The 7780-nt window shown below is 41.2% G+C and overlaps 1 protein-coding gene across 4 annotated transcripts in view; it reads left to right on the forward strand.

Moving 5' to 3' along the window:
• Positions 1 to 7780, forward strand: part of LOC122554150 (heparan sulfate 2-O-sulfotransferase 1) — a 210007-nt gene that overhangs the window by 74807 nt on the left and 127420 nt on the right. The window contains exon 1 of one of the 4 annotated variants that reach the window (XM_043698724.1): positions 6360 to 6457. The exons of the other annotated variants lie outside the window; for them this stretch is intronic. The gene's annotated coding sequence lies outside the window, so the exon portion shown is untranslated. Of the gene's footprint in view, positions 1 to 6359; positions 6458 to 7780 lie in introns of those variants that run through there. 4 annotated transcript variants of the gene reach the window in all.

A 7780-nucleotide genomic window follows, 5' to 3' on the forward strand; every position in this document is an offset into this window, starting at 1 on the left:
TTGTACAGGTCACTTCTGCCCCAAAAGAGATTCCAATGATCCAAAAATGTGAATCCTTCTCCCATACACCAGCTCCTCAGCCATGCATTCATCTGCTCTATCCTACTATTCCTGCCCTCACTAGCTCATAGCACTGGGAGTAATCCAGATAAAACTACCCTTGAGGACCTCATTTTTAAATTTCTGCCTAACTCTGTAATGTCCCTTCAGAGTCTCCACCTTTTCCCTTCCAATGTCGTTTGTTCCAATGCGGACAATGACTTCCGGCTGGCCCCTCTCCCTGGTGAGAACATTCTGCACCCTCTGAGACATCCTTGATCCTGGCACCAGGGAAACAACACCATTCTGCTTTTTCTCTGCTGGCCACAGAAACGTCTCTGTACCTCTGACTGCACAATCCCCAAACACAATTGATCTCTTTGAAGCTGATGTACCCCTTGTTGCGTTCGAGCCAGTCTGAACACACCAGAAACTTGGCTGTTCAAGCTACGTTCCCCTGAGAATCCATCACCACCTCCTAAATTTTCCAAAACAACATACTTGTTTGAAATGGGTCTATCCACAAAAAACTCCTGCATTCGCTGCCTACCTCTTACCCTTCCTGGAGTTAACCCATCTATGTGATTGTATCTGAGACTTTCCCCCCTTCCTACAACTGCCATCCATCACATACTGTTGCTGTTGCTTATCACACTTTGTTCACTATATTATCCAAAAGTTAATATCGTTAAAAAGTTAATCATTTTAATTGTGCCATTATATCTAAATAAAAGTTGGATATATTAGCGACATACTGATCTATCTTTAATTCTTTGGCAAATGTACTGATGTTGCTGAGGTTCATAACATAAGAGAGTAAATGGGAGGCAAACGGAAGAATTTAGTAGGAAAAGTTCAAGATGCTTACACATTTGGAATTTAATAAATGTTTCATTTTAAGTGTGCCATTATACCAGGCCATGATCGTGTTGAACAGTGTGATTTTGCAAGAATTCAATGATGCTTTGACATGTTAAATTTTCGTACTGGTCTCTTTCTTTTATCCGGCATTTTACCAATTCATTGTTTTTCGACTTTATTGGGGATTAGTTGTGTGATTGAATTGACTTTTGCTGCTCATACGGTATTTTGAACTGCAGCATGAATTTCAGCCCCTCAAATTTTGCCCGTGTATTAGTCGACTCTGAGTTCAGCATTAAAAAATCCATCTTCAAAATTCAACCTATACATGAGTATATACAGTATTTCCAAGTTAGATGGTGAGTGGCTTGGAGGGCAACTTGATCTTGTGTTGTTTGGCCTTGTTCTATATGGGCTGAAAATGTGTTGCTGGAAAAGCGCAGCAGGTCCGGCAGCATCCAAGGAACAGGAGAATCAACGTTTCTGGCATAAGCCCTTCTTCAGGCTTCTGCAGCCCTCACTTTCTCTCGTTCTATATTGAAGTGATTGTGGTTTTGGAAGGTAATGTCTAAGAAGTTCTGGTGAATTTCTGCAGAGCATCTTGTAGATAGTGTGCATTGGTGGAGCAAGTGGATGCCTGTGGGTGTTGTGCCCATCAAGCCGACTGCTTTGTTCTGGCTGGTATCATATTTCTTTTGGATTGTTAGAGCTGCACCCGCCCAGGAATAGGATGTATTCTATCACACTGCTAACTTGTGGTTTATAGATGGTGGATCGACTTCGGGAGTCAGAAGGTGAATTGCTTAAAAAGCCTTCCATCATCCCAGTACCAAAGAAAGCACATGAAACGTGCCTTAATGTCTACTGCCCAGTGACTCTGACCTCCATAATCACGAGTGCTTCAAGAGACTGGTCATCAGCCCGTCTTGATCACCTGCAATTTGCCTACCAATGAAACAGATCCATGGCAGACAACATTTCCATCACCCTACACTTATTCCTGGAACATCTGAATAACCAGGACACCTGTGTCAGATTCCCTACTCATTGATCACAGCTCTGCCTTCAACACCATAATCCCCTCCAGACTAATCTCAAAACTCCAAAGACCAAAATTTTGACTCCACCTTGTGCAACTGTATCCTCAGCTTCCTGACGTACAGGCCACAATCAGTGAAGATAGACAGCAGCAGCTCCTCTGTGATCACCGGGGTAGGAGGGGTCTTTGATGATGTTGGCAGCCTTTCTGCAACAACAAGAAGTGTAAATAAAGTCCACGGATGGGAGGTTGATTTCTGTAACGGTCTGGACTATGCACACACCTTTTGTAAATTCTTACGGTACTGCGAAGAGCAGTTGCCATAACCCGGTCATTATGCACTCCAGACAGAATGCTTTCTATCGTACATGTCTAAGGGTCCTTGGAACCCTGCAAGGATGCATTCTCAGCTTCCTACTGTACCATCTGTGCACCCACAACTGTGTTGCCAAATTTAGAATGAACACCATCTACAAGTTTGTTAACAATACCACTGTGGCAGGACAGATATCAAACAATGATGAGTTAGAATACAGGAAGGATGATGCAGTGAAATCAATCTATCTTTCTCAAAGTCAGCAAAATGAAAGAACTGATCATTCCTTTCAGGACGAAATGAGGGGTCACACCCTCATCTTCATCAGTGGAGCTGAGGTGGAGAGGGTCAAGATCGTCAATTTCCTTCGAGTGACAATAACCGACAACCTGTCTTGGACTTCACACGTAGATGTGACTGTTGAGAAGGCTTAACAACGCCTCTTCTTCCTCAGCCAGCTTAGGAAATTCAGCATGTCTGAAAGGACCCTTAGACATGTACGATAGAAAGCATTCTGTCTGGAGTGCATAATGACCGGGTTATGGCAACTGCTCTTCGCAGTACCGTAAGAATTTACAAAAGGTGTGTGCATAGTCCAGACCGTTACAGAAATCAACCTCCCATCCGTGGACTTTATTTACACTTCTTGTTGCTGCAGAAAGGCTGCCAACATCATCAAAGACCCCTCCTACCCCGGTACTGCTCTCTTCCAACCTCTTCTGTCAGACAGAAGATATAGAAGCTTGGAACATGTGCACCACTAGGTTCAAGAACAGCTTCTTCCCTGACTTTGAGACTGCTGAATGGACTCTAACTTCATACAATGTTAATCTTGCATTGTGCACCTGTGCCGTTGTAACCTGTATGCCTTGCTCATTCTGAGCATGCTGTGATATGCCTGTACAGCTCACAAAATCAAAGGTTTTCACTTTGCTTAGATACATGTGACTACAGTAAATCAACTAGGAGAAAGTGAGGACTGCAGATGCTGGAGATCAGAGCTTAAAAATGTGTTGCTGCAAAAGCACAGGCGGTCAGGCAGCATCAAAGGAGAAGGAGAATCGACGTTATGCCCGAAACGTCGATTCTCCTTCTCCTTTGATGCTGCCTGACCTGGTGCGCTTTTGCAGCAACACATTTTTAAGCTACAGTAAATCAAATCAGCATCTCATAGTAAGCAGTTGCCCATTGTGCATGTACTTTCCAATGGGTTTCTTTCTTTTTACCTTCCCAGCTAAAGACAGAAGTAGCTCGTTTGGTCCCAAGAGACTGATACTTCCGGTCTTATCAGTCCTGAATTGTTTACCCTCTTTTGCTTTGTTACAAGTAGAAATTTTCATTGTTTATCTCTGATCTCAATTCTTCCTTTCAGCTTAGTAATGAAACAGCAGTTTGCAAGAACAGTTTACAGCTGAAACTTGGTGGTTTACTCATGGTATCCTCAAAACTTGTTATTATTCTTCTCTTGTAAATTCTTTGCAACTCTCGCAATAAAATTAGCCATGATGTGGAGGTGCCAGTGTTAGACTGGGTGGACAAGGTCAGAAGTCACATAACACCAGGTTATAGTCCAACAGGTTTATTTTAAATCACAACGTTTCTGGGTGCTGCCCCTTCGTCAAGTGAAATGAAGAGAGCACACAGACTTTATAATCAGAGAGATCAAAAGATCATACAAATGGTGTGAATGGAGTGTCGACAGGCCAAATAATAGGTCTGTGCAGGTGATCAAGGTTGTCAGATGGTCTGAATAAAGTGTAAATAACTGCATATTAAGTGAAGGGATGATTTATAATCCTATTAATTGACGCAGAGAGACAATTACAAAAAATTAAAAGTATAGTGGTGTTGGAGACAAACCAAATGACTGGATTAATGTAATAGGTATAAGAATTGCATGCTGAAGTTTAAACAAAGTAATAAGTGACTAATGAAGGTAGAGGGTGGTACGGTGGCAGAGTGGTTGCCTCACAGCGCCAGAGACCTGGGTTTAATTTCCGCCTCAGGCAACTGTCTGTGTGGAGTTTGTATATTCTCCCAGAGTCTGCATGGGTTTCCTCCGGGTGCTCCGGTTTCCTCCCACAGCCCGAAAAATGTGCAGGTTAGGTGAATTGGCCATGCTAAATTGCCCGTAGTGTTAGGCGAAGGGGTAAATGTAGGGGAATGGTCTGGGTGGGTTGCTCTTCGGAGAGTTGGTGTGGACCTGTTGGACCGAAGGGCCTGTTTCCACACTGCAAGTAATCTAATCTAATCTTATAAAGGTCATAAGTTATCAAGGTGATGATGTCAGAACACGAAGTAAGGAATTTTTTACAGAACGGTATGGTGGACATGTAGCATTTAGCACAACATGAACACAAAGCCACTGTTGAGGCCATCTTGATGCGTATGGAACTTGACTATCGGTTTCCGCTTGGTGATTCTGCATTGTTGTGTGTCTTGAAGGCAGCCTTGATCCCTGGCTTCTAACAGTTAAACCATCCAAGCAATCTGTGAATCATTTGATCTCTCCTCCATTTAAAGCTATCATTTCCATGTATAGGAAACTTATTAATTGACAGATTAAAATTTTAATAAACCTCACAATTCTAACTGCAGATTAAAATGAGTCCCAGTTTTAATGAATGTTGTTTGGGAGTTTGAATTCCATAATGTTTCTTTGCAGACAATGATGATTACTCTTGATAGTGCACATGTTTGATCTCTTGTGTCCATTATGACAAGTTCTCTTCCTAAAGAATGTGTGTCTATCTTTTAGATTGTATAGTTGATGTGTAGCATATTGCAGCTCTCAACTTGATATGCTTTCTCACGTAAAACAAAAATAGTGGGCTTTTATTAAAAGTTGAGATGAAAATCTTCGATTTTTAATCAAGCTTCTACTTCAATCATGTTACTTGGATACTATTATGTATGAAAACAATTTTATTCCATTAGTACTTTTGCAAATGTTTGAGCAATAAACAATGGCTCCAATCATGTTTAAAATCGTGTTTCTTTTCATCCCATTTTGTTTTAAAAAAGACACTCCAGTAAATTTTAGGTAATGAAATCATTAAAATTGACCCACTTCTCTATTCTGCTTGTCTCTTTCAATACTTTCCAAACAGTCAACCTCCAGGTGTTATTGTCATCACTGACTGTATTCCAGTTTTCAGTGTTCTTGTCAACCATCTTTATATTTCTTTTGCAGCTGTCCTTGTTGTGAGTGCCCAAGAGGTCATGATCTAGTGGCCAGTTCACTGTACAGAAGGGCTTTACATCTATGATCGTCATCATCTGATGAACATACTGAACCAACTCGGCTGACGTTGGCTTCGCTATGAGCAAATGCGAATAAATTTAGTCATCGATAACTCATTTCAGGCTCTCATAATGACTCAAAGAGAAATCATTACTGGAGCTAGCCTTGTTGTATTTGAGTAGATTGGAATGGGAGACCAGTCTCATTGAGCTAGAAAATGAAGAATTATGGAGAAGTTGGTAGGGCCAGCCAGAGCAATTACTGTAGAGAAGTCAAGAGTGAATAATGTAACATGATCGCAGACGCAAATACTGTTCGTGAAATCAACCAAAGGAGTATTAGTGCAGTCAGGAGCATAAAAGAAATTTGAATAGAAAATTTTGAAAAGAAGGAAACAATAGAAACAAAAGATCAAGCCCATTTATCTGATGCTTCCCCCCCGCCCCCCACGTGCATGCGCACAATATCTGAAAACACCTTGTCAGCAATGGAATACTTTTACAAGCCATCCAAAAGTAAGGCTCCATTAGAACTTAAGAGGAAAAGACAGTAAACACAGATGGTAGTTCGGTGGGGAAAGTGGGTTGACAAAAATGTGCTGAATAACATGATGATACCAGTTTGAGAGAGAACATTAGCATGCCAGAAATGCTTTTGAGTCATCAGCAAAGAAGATTGAAGGGGTTAAATCTAATTATTACTTTTCATAAGAACACCCCACAATCATTCACAGCCAAAAAAATACATTTAAGTGTTATCATTTTGATGGATCTAAGCAAAGCAGTCTGTCATCCAAAATGCAGCAGTAATACTTTATCAAACTGTACAGAACTCCATCAAAATTGCATTGGTATCGGTTTGAATTGCACATTTAAACCTCTTGTCCAACTTGAATCTGTGACTTTCTGACTCCAGAGGAAAAAGAGCTATCATCGCCTAGATCAACATCTTGGAACAGGTAGATTTAATAAACAACTGTAAATAAAACATAACAATTCTTAGTTTCATGGTAATCAGACCGATCGAGTTTATTCTGGATTATTAATGACAAGTCATTTTCAGTATAGTTAACATCTCCTGAGAGATTTTAAGTCACTTGGATATAGAAAGAGAGTTCTCCTTTTTCTATGACCATGTTATTGGTAAGGTTAGTTAAGGCAGGGCAGAATAAAGAACGTTGAAATCCAGAAAAGTGTTCAAATGGGGATGTATTTTGACATTGACATTTTCTTCTCTTTGCTGCTGACTTGGGCCGTCAGGGCATAGACAGAGTGTTTACCTACTTAACATAACTGACTGAAAGCCATACAACCATGGTAACCCAAGAACCAAGCCAAAGGTGTGCCACGTCTGCATCAGGAAGTTGCTGTCCAGTGATAATGTTGTTTTGAGCATTTCAAAGCCAGGAACATCTTCAGTGACCAATAAGTAAACTCTCTTAGCACCTGTAAAGAGTTTGATTTAACTATCGCCATCAGGAAAACAAATATAATGGACTAGGATGCTGCCTGTTGTCAATGTGGCACTGGAGATTGATAGCTTCAACCTGTCACGGCTTTACAGTCACAAGCAAATGGTTGCTTTGCTCCTGAACTCCCACCCATATGGTATTGTGGGCATACCTATACCAAATGGACTGCAGTTCAAAAAGGCAGTTAACCACCACTTCCTCAAGGACAACTTGTGAAAAGTAATAAATATTGGACCACCCAGTTTCAGCAACATTGAGTGCATGCATTTTTTAAAACCTTTTGCTGAAATCAACACACGAAGTACAAAAGTTGCAGCTGTTTTGTCCAAGCTAATTAGATTGCTTTAAACAGCAAGATCAAAAATTGTTGGAAAAACTCAGCAAGTTTTAAGAACTGAAAGAGAGTCACTGGACCCAAAATGTTAACTCTGCTTTCTTCCACAGATGCTGCCAGACCGGAGTTTTTCCAGCAATTTCTGGTTTTGTTTCTGATTTCCAGCATCTGCAGTTTTCGTTTTTTTTTGTGTTAAACAACAACATCCTGACTGAGAAACTGAGTTGACCAAATCTTTATTGCTGGAACAGCACAGCAGGTCAGGCAGCATCTAGGGAACAGAAGATTCGACGTTTCGGGCACATGCCCTTCTTCAGGAATGAGCAGAGAGTGTTCAGCAGGAGAAGATAAAAGGTAGGGAGGAGGGACTTGGAGGAGGGGCGTTGGAAATGTGATAGGTGGAAAGAGGTCAAGGTGAGGGTGATAGGTCGAAGTAGGATGGAGGCGGAGAGGTCAAGAAAAAGACTGCAGGTCAG

This window comes from Chiloscyllium plagiosum, chromosome 11 (assembly GCF_004010195.1).
Source record: "Chiloscyllium plagiosum isolate BGI_BamShark_2017 chromosome 11, ASM401019v2, whole genome shotgun sequence".
Classification (NCBI taxonomy): Eukaryota; Metazoa; Chordata; class Chondrichthyes; order Orectolobiformes; family Hemiscylliidae; genus Chiloscyllium; species Chiloscyllium plagiosum.